Source organism: Arvicanthis niloticus, chromosome X, assembly GCF_011762505.2.
Source record: "Arvicanthis niloticus isolate mArvNil1 chromosome X, mArvNil1.pat.X, whole genome shotgun sequence".
In the NCBI taxonomy this organism is placed as follows: domain Eukaryota; kingdom Metazoa; phylum Chordata; class Mammalia; order Rodentia; family Muridae; genus Arvicanthis; species Arvicanthis niloticus.
Window position 1 is genome coordinate 91,291,379 of NC_047679.1, and position 14,073 is coordinate 91,305,451.

The window sequence follows — 14,073 nt, forward strand, 5'->3', positions numbered from 1 at the left end:
GAAAAAAACTATAGGAATAAAAATGACGTGTGAGGGATAGAAAAGGGAGAACTTCCAGGATGAGTGCACTTTGAGAAAATCAATGGCTTGCTGAGCACACAGCTGGAGAAGTGTAGAGGAGCTGGGTTTGGGATGAAAAGAAAAGAGTCTATCCACCAAGGAACCATTCAGAAATACATTCTCCGAGTTTGTGCTTTGTTGTTGTGGGAAATGATACAAAAAGACATTTTCCCCTTCCTTAACTTTTCCAACTGTCAAAGGCAGTGAAGATAAATGAAGAAAATGAAAATGTCTAAAAGAAAGAGAATAGTGTGTGGGGCCAAGAGTGCAGATAAAAAGTGCTTGCCTGACCTATGACTTTGACAGAATGGCTTTTTTTTTTTCTGTCATAATTATGAAGAAAGCAAAACGAGTGGCTTCAGATAAACCAAAGCTCACGGGGTGATGAAACTACTAAAGAAGCAGAGACTGCTGCTGCTGAACACTGAAATTCAGTAAACACCAAGGATAAGGAGTTGCCAGTATAATGAGACTGGTCAGCTGTTACCAGACCTCTGAGAAGAACACATTGTTGGGCAAAAGAATTGCACATTGGTATTGTTTTTTGAGAATGTGTAAGGAAAATTAGAGTAATTTTGATATTTCTATTCTTTCTACTGAAGAGAGACAAACAAAGCTAAAACAACCTGGCAGCTGGCAAAATAAATTATAAGAAGTTAAACATTGGAGGGAACTCTGAAACACCTTTTAATCGTTCCATCTTTACAATCAAGAAATAAATCCCTCTATGGGAATTTTCTCAGATACCTTAGGTTTATATCTTAATTGGTTAGTATGTTGGACAGCTTTCTACCAATGTAAAGAATATCTGTGAAAACAAACTTATAAAAGGAGAAGGTTATGTGCCTGTAATTCTAGCTCTTGAGAGGCAGAAGAGGGTGGATCTGCAGACTCAAGGCTAATTTGCTCTACATACTGAGTTCTAAGTAAGCCCGGCATATCCTGTGAAACCCTTTCTACAAACAAAGAAACAAACAAAAGTGGTACTTGCGTGTGTGTGTGTGTGTGTGTGTGTGTGTGTGTGTGTGTGTGTGTGTTGGGGGGTGTCAGAGTTTTGGAAGTTCAGTCCATGATTGATTTATTCTCTTGTTTCTAATCCTCTGGCAAGCTAGTACATAATGGCAGGAATTGTAGGATATAGCAAAGCCAATTAAATCATTTTCAAAGATTGAAATGGAAAAGGAAGAAACTGAGTTCCCACAGTTTCTTTTGAGGAAACAAACACCTCTAATTATCCAAGATCTCTCTCTAGGTCCATCTATAACTCCTACCATTTCCAATAGTGACATGGTCTAGAACCAAGCCTTTGACATGCAAGCCTTTTGGGGGCACTTACGGCCTAAACTATATAAACTGTATAATCTGTATGCTTTTGTTTGTTTCTTGGGTTAAGACCATATTACCTAGCATGGGCTGCCCTCTAGTTTGCTTTGTAGCTAAAGATAATGACCTTGAACTTCTGATGATTGTGTCTTGACCTCCCGAGGGCTGAGATTATAGGAATATACCACCACGCCCAGAACAAAGACACTTCTTACTTAGATATGCCATTGCTTTGAAAGTTATTATTTCATTAAACACAAGCATGTCAAATTTCATTCATTTTCACAAAATTAAATTAGTGAATCAGTGATATTGAAGTGTTCTTTTATAGTGAATAATAACAGAACTCTCCTAGTTTCCTTTCTATTGTTGTGATAAAAATGCCATGACCAAAGCAACTTAGAGTGGAGAAGTTTTCTTTCAGATTATACTTCTCAATCACATTTTAGGGAAGCAGAGGCAGAAACCTAAACTAGGCATGAACCTGGAGGCAGAAAATGATGCAGAGGTCATGGAGCAGTGCTCTCTGCTGGCCTACTCTGCTTCTTTTGGTTTCTTATGCAATCTAGGACTTCCTACCTGCTCAAGAGTGGCATTGCATACTCATAATATGTTTTCATAAAATCTACCTCCCCTTCCCTCCCTTCCATTCCTCCATATACCCTCACCACTTTTTCTTCCCAACCTTTTTGTTTGTTTGTTTGTTTGTTTGTTTGTTTGCTTGTTTTGAGTCCAGTGTACCCTTAGTGCTGCCTATACATGCATAGGTGTAATACTATCTATTGGAGCATGGTTGGTCTCTTAATGGTCACATCCTTGAGGAAAGCTGACTTTCCCTTTCCTTCTCCCAACAGTCATAAATTTTCCTCAGCTTCACAAACCCCTTCTCTTGGATTTTGGTTGTATTGATCCTGTGCATGTGTGATGTATGAGATCAAAATTGCTGTGGGTTTATGTGTGCAATTATGTTGTTATATCTGGCAAATAGTTTTTCATAGCAGATGTCTACTCCATCAGGCTCTTAAAAACCTTTTCATCCCCTCTTCCATCAAGACCCCTGAGCCTTGGGAGAAGGCATCTGATATAGAAGGTCTATCTAGAGAGGAACACTTCCTAGTCCCTTATTCTCTGCATACTGACCATTTGTGCATCTCTGTATTAATCACTATTTACTGCAAAGCTTTCCTAACCTATGATATAAAGTTAAGGTCTTAGAAGGCAGTGTTTTACTATGCCCAGATGGTGGTTTGAATAAAAATGGCCTCCACAGGCTAATATATTTATATGCTTAGTCCCCAATTGATGAGCTATTTGGAAAAGATAAGTGTAGCCCTGTTGGAGGATATATGTCAATGGGAGTGGACGTTGAGGTTTCTAAAGCCCAAACCAGGTCCAGCATCTTTCTCTGTCTGCTGACTGTGAATCAGGATATAAATGTCTCAGCCCCTACTTGGCTGCCTGACTGCCTAGCTGCCTGGTGCCATGCTTCTTGCCTTAATGGACTAATGGACTAAGCCTCTGAAACTGTAAGCAAGCCCCCAATGAAATGCTTTTTGTTAGAAGAGTTGCCTTGGGCATCATGACTCTTCACAGCAATAGAACAGTAACTAAGACAGGCTATGTATCACAATTTGTGACACCTTGCAGCAATGGACATGCTTTGCTGAGCCAGTGGTTGTTGTAGCTTTCAGGTTTCCAAGCTGGGCAAGATTATTGAAGACTTTTCTCCCTAGTAGCATTCATAGAACCTTTCAGCACTATGAAAACTAGCCAGTAGGGATTAAAGTTTGAGGTTTAATTTGAGGTAAATCAACCAGTTTGATTTCTCCATGTTGTAACTTCAATAATATGGTCTTATAATCGAGTTCTGGAAGATAACCAAGAGCAATGGCACCAGCTTGCAATGTTTGGAGGAGCTCTATGGGACCCGAAATTTAACTCATACCAGGCAGTGGCCTAAGAGGACTATGGAATAGATTGTCCTACCATTATAAGGTAGCTCCATTTAAACTTTCTAAATATATCTGTATGTTTGTATACATGCACACAGTTTAGGATGCTTCTAAAGTCATAGACTTTGATACATTTCAAAGGTCTTTAGCCTAGTTATCCTCCGCTTTACTCATTCCTCCCCCTTTTCCTCCCATACCTCACCCCATTTAACCCTATTTGTTCTATTATTCCTCTTTCTCATTCCACATCACCTGCACTTTATCTTCTTCCCTTGAACCATGTCTCCCACCAGTCTTCTTATTAGTTTCTTACCTTCTTTAGGCACTCTAATTTAAACACACATATCTAAAGATTCAAAGCTAGCATCTACGACATATGAGAAAGAGTATGGGCTGTATGTCTGTCGGGTCCGCACTAGTCCCACGTTCGGGTGCCAAACTGTCCTGGCCCGTACTGCCCGGCTTTGTGGGCCAAAATGTTTCGGCCTGCTCCGCTCCACACTTGGCGGCCACTGTGTCTTGGCCCAAGCTGCCGTTCTGGTCCGAGGGTCAGGGTCTAGCGAGAGAGACAGTGGGGATAAAGGGGAAGAGACGCGAAGAATGGAGACAAGACAGAGATTCTGATCAAGTCTCGTTTATTGAAAGGAATTCTGAGCTATTTATAGGCTTTTGCCATGTGCCTTGCAGGTGTTGATATGACGTAAGCCTTACAGGCGTCTATAGCGTGGACAGCACGTGCACCGCAATGCCTTGCAGGCGTGGATAGCACATGCGCCTTATAAGCATGTATGGCGTAGATAGCATGTGGACAGCACGTGCACTGCAATACCTTGCAGGCGTGGCCACCACGTGCACCTTGCAGCTAGGGGCAGTAAACAACAACACAAAATATGTGGGATATCAGAGTGTGCTTCAGCTGTTGTAGGCTATTGAAAACCAAGTCTTTCATCAGGGTATATGGTTCCAGATGGCTGCAAAGTTGATCTAGCCGCTTTCTGCTGAAGTCGGCTCCCAACATATGTCTTTCTGGGTCTGCTTTACCTCACTCTGAATGATTGTTCTGAGCTCCATCCACTTCTCTTCATTTTTCTTTATAGCTGATTCATGTTCCACAGTATATATATATATATATATATATATATATATATATATATATATATGTGTGTGTGTGTGTGTGTATGTGTGTGTGTGTGTGTGTGTCTGTGTCTGTGTGTGTGTGTGTGTGTGTGTGTGTGTATCATTATCCATGCATCATCTAATGGACATGTAGGCTGTTTGCAGTTCCTGGTCATTGTGAATAAAACAGCAAGGAGCATGGAAGAGCAGGTATCTCTTAAGTAGTGTCAATCGTTTGGGTATATGCTCAGGAGTGGAATAACACTCCCACCATCAGAAAATGTGTTCATGTCCCCCCTACACACACATTAGCATTTGTTGGCATTTGTTTTTCTTTTGTCTAAGTCCTTTTGACTGGTATAAAGGAGGCAGATTTTGAAGAGTATTATCTAGCTAGAAGTGTAAAATGGTAGCATAAAATGCAGGTGATGTGGAGTGAGAAAGAGGAATAGAATAAATAGGGTTAAAAGAACCCTATTTTTAAAAGAACTAAAATACTTACAAATAAATTCTGTCAAAACAACATTTTAATGTACTTGGAAGAATCATTTAAATCTTTGAGTTTTATCTCTGGACAATTTAGTAGCCAAGGATAAATAACTGTCAATTATTTTTCATCCTTCAACCAACTCTGAAGAGGTTAGTTTCAGTAAGCTTCAGAATTATTAAAAGACTACAACTAAAAATATTGTTTGTAAAGGTTCCATCTGCTTAATGAGCAGCCTGAGTTTATGACTAATGTCCATGGTTTACTATCAATTTATGAATTGTTACCTTTAATTGATATGTATTGTTTTTCTTTTTATGTGAATGTTACAGTAACACAGTGTTCGTGCATGTGTACATGTGTGTTGCCAACTATGACTTCTTGGTTTACAATTGCTGAAGATTCTTTTAACTAAGATGATGGTATTCAGACAGAGGTTTTCTTGGTAGTTTGAATTTATGGTTATTCAAATAAAATATTTTGTTTTTAATATTTTAAATATTTACTATTGTTATTATTATTATTTATTGTTTTTGTTATTTGTGTTGTGGTATTTGTGTGTATGTGTGTGTGTGTAGATGAGTGTGTGCTATTATATGCCTGTAAACGTAAGAGGACAACTTTCAGTAGTTGGTTCTCTTCTTTCTGCTATGGGTTCCAGGGATGAACTCAGGGTTCCAGGCTTGAATGGCAAGCACATTTGTTGCTGATTTATCTGGCTGAATATTTTTATTATTAAATTTTGATCAGTTGTATGGCTGTATGGTTTAGTGGTTAAGAGCACTGGCTGTTCTTCTAAAGGTCCTGAGTTCAAGTCTCTGAAGCCCATGTTGGCTTGTGGCCATCTATAATAGGATCTAATGCCCTCCTCAGTTGTGTAGGTGTTTATGCAGAAAGAGTGCTCATATAAAAAATACACAAGCAAACAAACATTTATAAAATTTGGGTCATTTGCAACCCCAACCTAGTATCTTTAACAAAATAAAGATAATACTATGTTCTAATGACAGGGTTGGATATAATAAATAGAAAATTGAACAAGAAAATCTTAGCTCTGAAAAACGTATAGCCTAATTGCATCATCAAAAATTACTCAAACTTGGGTTAGAAATATGGCTTAGAAGTTAAGAGTATATATTCCTCTTATAGAGACTCAAGCTTGGTTCCCAATACCCATCTTTGGTGGCACACAGTCCCACAGGTAACTCTAGCTCCAGGGGATCTGTTCTCTTATGGTCTCTCACTCATATGCCCATACTCACCCTATATATCTGTGCACATATACATTAAAAATAATAAGTAAATATTCAAAATGACTTCACAGTTGAATGGAAGAGAAAATTATGTAATAAAAGTAATTACTACAGGAGTAAAATACTCTGACATAAATTGATATCTACAAAAATAGTTATTAGTGATCTCAAACAAAAATGAAACATTTTATATTTGTTTGTATACAATGGATGAATGGGTAGATGAACCTAGAGTAACAGTTAAACATCCTATGGAATGATGTAGAATATTAAAGATAATGTGTATATCATGGGAGATGAACATTTGCCTAAAGGACAGGGACCAAGGAGGGAATGCAGATTATATAAGCCTCTAGATTCTTATTAAAACTTTATCTTTTAAAAGAAGCCACTGAAATTTTGTATGCATTGAAGAAATCCCGTGATTAGATTTAAACATTAGCTTTTACTGCTAACTGTAATCTGGAGGTAAGACAAAAGGTTAAAAGAAAATTTCAGGGGATTGTCTCATGCCTTAAAAACAGATAACAATGACTTATATAAGGGGAACATTTCTACTAACAGTGGACTAGAGAAGAGTGAATGGATGTGACATTTATTCAGAAAGGACAACTGGTATAAGTTGGTGATTGTCAAGGTAGGATGTTGTTGACTTTGTGATAAAAAGATTTGGAAAATGTTTCAAAAGTGAAATCATGGATATAGTCAATTTTAGATGTGTAGAGGACTGGAAACATATTGAAGCTATCTAATTATATGGATCTGTAACTCAGGCAAAACTATGTATGGAGGAAAAGATTTGTGAATCACTGGCTGGTAAATGGGAGCTTGTTTTATTGCCAGGAGGTAAGATAGCCCTCATAGCTGTAGAACAGGATGAAGAAAGGAGATGAGAGGAAGAGACACCAGCTTTGGATAGACCTCTGAGATAGAATTCTCCCATTCAAGGGATGTACAGAGGAAGAAAATCTTCAAAAATGAGAGAGATGGCCAGAGAAGCAGTGAGACGGGAGCCAGGCTAATTTGGTTTAACAAAGATGAAGGGTATGCGACATTCAAAGAAAAAAAGTGCTTATCAAAATTGTTGAGTAGAGTCCAGAGAGATGGCTCAGTGGGTATGTGCCTGCTGCTGAGCCTGACAGCCTGACAATCTGAGATGGATCCTTACCGCCACATGCTGGAAGGAGCAGACCTAACTTCTGTAGACATGTTCTATCACACATATGCACTCTGGGGCACACTTGTCTATCTTTACACACACACACACACACACACGCACACACACACACACACACACACAGAGAGAGAGAGAGAGAGAGAGAGAGAGAGAGAGAGAGAGAGCTAGACAGACAGAGACAGAGGAGACAGAGATACAGAGACAGAGATACAGAATAACTAAAAAGTAGTGAAATGTACTGAGAGTTTGAGGATGCGAAATAATATACTGAAGTCCTCTAGCATTGTATTAAAAGCTTTCTTGTCATTAGATCAAGTAGACCTTCTTCCAACCCCCTTTAGGAAACAGAGAAAATTTCACATCCTCACAGGGAATTACAAGGTAAGTATACTGATTTAAAGCAGGTGGTAGTATGTGGATGAGTGACCAATCACAGGAAATGCACAAGGCTTTGTGTTTGATCACCATCACAAGAAGTACAACCCAATGGAAGGACAGTGGACGGTCCTAAGAGGTATAAACAGGACTAAGTCATACAAACATTTCCTCCTTTAGTTCCTAGGAGAGTCAGGTATCTATTTTCCAGAAGCACGGGGGACAATGGGAAATAAGAAGGAAGAGTTCTACAAAGTTTGTTTTCCTCTTCCTTAGCTATTTCTCAGAAGAGCAAATGCAGAAAGTGGTGCTAGCACAATACCAAACAAGGCAGCAAATAAGCTCCATTATGGCCAGGATTTATGTCTAATTTACTGCTTTATTGCAGACACCAAGAAGAGTGCCTGACACATAGTAGATGCTCAATAAATAACAGTTGACAGTACAATGAAATCAAATGGGAAATTGGAGCCCAATGGAGCCTGAAATATAGTCTTGCCTCTTAATTATTCCCTGTGACTGGATATACTCGAAAAAAAAAATCAAAGGTCACATTTGATAAAATGGATAGTCTCCTAAACAAGAAGAAAAGAACCGTGGGTTGCTTGCAGAACTAAATTTATCATGATTATTTCATCTTTAAATTTATTTAATGACAAAAAAATAAATAAAAATAAAAGCTAGAAGCACCAGATAGCTGCTGCTTCTTTGTCTTCTGTATTTGCAAATCATACTGAGTTTGCAATTAGACACTAACTTGAAACTGATTTCATTGTTTCAATCTGTGTGGAAGGAGGGAAAACGTTTTCAGTTGCAAAACTGATGTTTTTATTAATTGGTGATTATTGTATTGTTCACAGCAGCATTTTCTGAGATGGGGTCATTTGGTGCTTGGCTCCATTTTGGTGGGGGTGACCACAGAGATAGGAAAAGTGAAAGTGCTCTCATTGAGGTGCATTAACAATATACCTTCTTAAATGGTTGTGTGTGTGTGTGTGTGTGTGTGTGTGTGTGTGTCTGTGTCTGTGTCTGTGTGTGTGTGTGTGTCTTATGGCTAAAGATACCCACGGTCAATTGTTCACAGAACTTGCGGTACCTTTCATTATCTCTTGGCTTCTTTCCTGTCCTTCATGATTCTAGGCTGAAGGGAGAAGGAAGGGATTTTCTTACCAAAATGTTGATTGCTGTAAAGCCAAAGAAACGTAGGAAGATAAAAGGCTGCCTAGTTTAGAAAGGCTCTCCTGGTAAAAGCAGAGAACCATGCTGGCCTTTTTGGCTCCTTCAAAGCATTCTATTCTTCAGACCACTGACTCCTTTCAATGCATTATTATTTTAGCTTTGCTGCTGTAAAGCTTTCACTGTTTTCCACTTATATTTCCAGCAGTCCTGTTCCTTTCTTTTAAGCAGGCATGTACAACCCTTTACTATTGGCATACAAAGTTGTCCTATACAAAATTCATGCTCAGGGACTGTAGGAGTTTGCAATTGAGTTACAAAAGAAAACAGATCAGAAATTCACAGGTTTTATGCGAGTTTATGGTTCTTTCTGTGCTGGGCCACATCCAAAGGTATTGTGGGGCATAGGAGGCCTGGAAACCAACAGTTGGACATGGTGCCTAACCATCCTTTACTACCTAGCCAGATTTGGACTTTCTTCTTTCTCTATTAGTCTTCTTGTCTGTTCAACTTATCTTCCTTTCTCTCCTCTTCTGTTTCCATCTCTAACTCTCTTAAATACAGGGGTTTCACTATGTAGTCCAAGCTGGCCTAGAACACACTCTATTGTTCAGGTGGCTCTCAAAGTCACCATGATTCTCCTTCCTTGGCTTACTTTATACTTGGGTTATAGGTTGGAGGTACCATACCTGGTTTTCAATTCCTGTTCTTAGCCTCTTTCATTCCTGTTCATCAAATTAGCACCAAATTCACATGATTCTCAACATGTCATTCCCTGCATCATATACTTCTGTGGCTTCAGGGTTCTATAGCTACCTTCCCAAAGCATATACCTTCTTTGAACACATCGAAAACTAACTGTATTAAAAATAAAATGATTCACCTCTCCACTATCTGTATGCAAGCTTCATCATCTCCCTTCCTTCTTTCTTCCTTTTCACTCTCACAGTCAAGCATTTCTTCATCACAATATCGTCTCTTCCCATACTATATCATTCTGATACACTGTCATCTGTTTTTCCTATTCTTTTTATTAAAATGGATTTTCTCATATAATTCATCCTGATTACAGTTTCTCTTCCCTTTATTTCTCCCCATTTCTACCTACCTCACCTCCCATGAGGATACCCTCCCTTTTTGTGTCTCATTAGAAAGTAAACAGGTTTCTTCCTTCCTTCCTTTCTTCCTTCCTTTCTTTCTTTCTTTCTTTCTTTCATTTTAAATATGGAATGCTTCACGAACTTGCGTGTCATCCTTGCGCAGGGACCATGTTAATCTTCTCTGTATCATTCTAATTTTAATATATGTGCTGCCAAAGTAAGTGCAGTAAACAGGTTTCTAAGGGATTATAATATAATATGATAAAATATATTAAGATAACAGAAAATAAACACATCAGAATTGGACAAGACAAACCAACAAAATGAAAAAAAGCTAAGAGAAGGCACAAGAATCAGAGACCCACTCATTCACATACTCAGGAGTCCCATAAGAAAACTAAAATGGAAGTCAAATTATATTCACAGAGGATCTGTGCATGGGTGCAGATCCATGCAGGCCCTGTGTATGCTGGCTTCAATTTCTGTGAGTTCAAATGGAGCTTTGATCATGGTGATTTAGAGCAGTGGTTCTCAACCTTCATAATGCTGTGGCCCTTTAATACAGTTTAATACTTTATAACTGCGTTTTGCTACTGTTGTGAATTATAATAAAAATATCTGTTTTTGATGGTCTTATGGGACCCCTGTGAAAGAATTGTTCAACTTACAAAGAAATCCCAACCAACAGATTGTAAACCACTAATATAGAGGAACTTTTTTTTCTTGTGTGTGTGTGTATGTGTGTGTGTCTGTGTCCTCTACCTATGCTGTCTCTTACATTCTTTCTGCCTCTTCTTCCACAGGGTTCTCTGAGACTGTATGCCTTTTGTTCCTGAGTCTGTGTGGCTGTGGGTTTTTATTTATTCCCATTTGGTGCAGGAGGCAGCTTCTTCTGACCTATGAGTCTAGATTCACTTGGTTACAAGAGCTGTCCAGGTGGGGCCCTTTCTCCTCATTACTGGGCAATTTCATTTAGATTGCCTTCATATATGTATATATTTTAGGAAGTTTCTACTGTATTTAGATTTTCATATTACCCCTCCAATGTCTGTTAATTTTAGCTTTCTTTTCCAGTATTTCTTCCCTTATCTCCCCCTCTGCTCCCCATCCCCACTTGACCCTCCCATTCTAGCTCCCTCCTGTTCACCCATAATCATTACATTTCTTTTTCCTAATAAGATCTATTTGCCTGCTCTAGTAGTCCCTTACTTTATACCTAACCTTTATAATTCTGTGGATTTTTCCTTTGATGAGTATTTAATGCCCTTCCTTATCTCGTATGATTAGTTCTAGTTTGAAGTATAGTTTGTGTTAGATATTAAAAATGGCTATATTGGGTTGCTTCCTTTGATTTCTTTCTAAACAGCTTCCTGCCACAGGACATTTGCATATACTCTTCTAGTTAAAAATTCACCTAATTATTTTACCTTGTCTGATAATTCTTACTCCCTAAGAAATTCAACTATGACCTATATATATATATAGTGGTCCATGTTTATAATTTCAGAACTTGGGACAGTGAGAAAGGTAGACCAGAAGTTCAAAGCAACCCTAGGCTACATAGCATGATCCTGCCATTTACAAAGAAAACAAAGCAGCTGGAGAGGTTGCTTAATGAGTAGGAGCACATAATGCTTTTACAGAGGACTGGAGTTCAGTTTCCAGCACCAATGTCTGGTAGTGCACAGCTACCCATAACTCCATCTTCAAGAGATCCAATTCAATCTTTTGGCCTCCTTAGGCACTTGCTGTGCATAGACCCACACAGAGACCCACATACACATAATGAAAATTAAGCCTTTATAAAAAAAAAAGCAGAAAAGAAAATTAGTAACTGAGACCACCATTTCATCACAAGTGTAATTATCCAGTATCATTCTAGACAATAGAATTTTAGTGGAATGTTTATGCACTGGCCACAGATCTTGGTTGTGCTTTTGCCTCCAGGGAAGTGGCCTGCTCTAGACTTCATTCCTTTTCTTACTATTTAGAATGGAGATGACCCTACGCGTGAGCTTGAAAATGGTTTGTTCTAAAAGGCCAGGCCTGTATTGACTTAGGACTCGGCTTGACTATATTATGGAGCAGCCCTGGCTGGTCAACCAGTCAATCCTCTGGTGTTGTCATATAAGAAGTAAGTAGATACATTCATATCCCAGGACTCTTTCTCTGTTCTAACTGCATCAGGGACAATGTCTACATTGTGCTTTACATGTGGTCTCATCAAAGGACAAAATTACCGCTATTTAGTTAAAAAATCTTAATTGGCTTTCTTTTCCATTTGACAAAATATAGTCAATATTTCACTACATTAAATTGAAAGTGTTCCAATGTGTTAGGCAGAAGAGGTTGGTTTCTAAGATAAGAGTAGAAATAAACAGAAACACAGAAAAAGTAGACAAATTTATTTCTTCAGAATGTTTTATAACATATATTTTAAAAATATACATGCATGCAAAATATGTGACTAAATAAAATCTAACTAACTTTTTCTACTCTCAAGGTACTTTGTTTTTAAAATTCTCTTAAAATTTGTTCTTAAAATCCTGAGACAGGGCATTAGAATAGTGATATTTATCTGTAGTTAATTGATATCTATTATGTAGTTATTATATCACATATCATACCTTACTTGTCATATATCATATATTAAATATTATATGCTAAATACTAAATATTATATTCTATATACTAGGCATATACTACATATCACATATAATATAAATGTATACATACAAATATATGTATTAATTATACATCATATACATCTTATACCACATCCACATATCATATACCACATATTTTATTTCACACATTTCATATTATATCATATAGTATATACCAGACTTATTATATATACTATATATTTATATATGTATTATATAGATATCTATAGTTAATACAAAAGTGAAAGTTATTTACATCTAAATGATCAATTAACATCATATTGTCAGGTCACTTTTTTAATTACAAGATTAAAATTTTATAAAGATTAATGCAGAATAATGTTATCATTTTAATTGCTCTTTTGGAATACTTGGGGGTATTTTTTCTTATCATAACTGTTAGAAGGTCAGCATCACATTGAATTTTAGTTTGAAATTAACATCGGTGATTCCACTTTTAATTTTTGTTTGGAGTTTAGGAGCAGAAGTATAGTTAAAATAATGGCCATTTATATCATTTACTTAGCAGTATGTATGCATGAAGTATTTGTTTTCTGAATAAAGAATTAAATAATTGCTTACTTAAAATGTTTGTTAGACAGGTGATATTATTTTTATCTACTTTTCTTTTTATTATTTTTAACTATTGATTGTCTGCATGCATGCACATATATATCATAGAATGCATATGAAGGTCAGAGGGGAATATGTATGAGTTGATTCTTCCCTTCAACCATGTGAATCTCAGAGATCAAACCTAGGTTTTCAAGCTTGACAGGAATTGCCTTTACCCACTAAACTATCTTGCCATCCCTGTACATAATAAATAAACATTTTAGTATTAAACTATATCCCCAGCTTAAGGGACACCATTTTTAAATCTATCTATCTATCTATCTATCTATCTATCTATCTATCATCATCATCTATCTAAAATGCTAGTTTATAATTAACCAAGGAGAACTGAACTTACATAAAAATATGGAATTTATCTAAGATAATGAAGCAGTTTTCTATTTTGAAGTTTTATCTGTTTAGCAACTATAGTCAAACAAACTGGATGGTTAAATAAATGTGCAAAAAATGTGAACCAAGTTCAGGGAATAGATAAGCAGGGTAAGGTCCTTGCTTGCTATACACACACACACACACACACACACACACACACACACACACACAGATGGGGCAGGGAGGGAGATGATTAAAATAATTACTTTAAAACTGAGAATTAATTAGGGTGGAATCCTTGGTTTATCAATTCAAAATCAAATTTATCTTGTAAGATAAATAACCAAAAGTGTAGCATCTTTTATAAGATCTACTGCTTTAAAACTTAAGAAAAAAACTGGTAATTTCTATGGTGAGATTATTTTTAGTTCCCACTTAAT

The 14,073-nt window shown here is 37.2% G+C and overlaps 1 non-coding gene across 1 annotated transcript; it reads right to left on the reverse strand.

Moving 5' to 3' along the window:
* Positions 1–10,137: 10,137 nt before the first annotated feature.
* Positions 10,138–10,244, reverse strand: LOC117695696 (U6 spliceosomal RNA). The gene has a single exon (XR_004604719.1). It is a non-coding gene; the product is annotated as a U6 spliceosomal RNA (small nuclear RNA).
* Between the last annotated feature and the right edge of the window lie 3,829 nt (positions 10,245–14,073).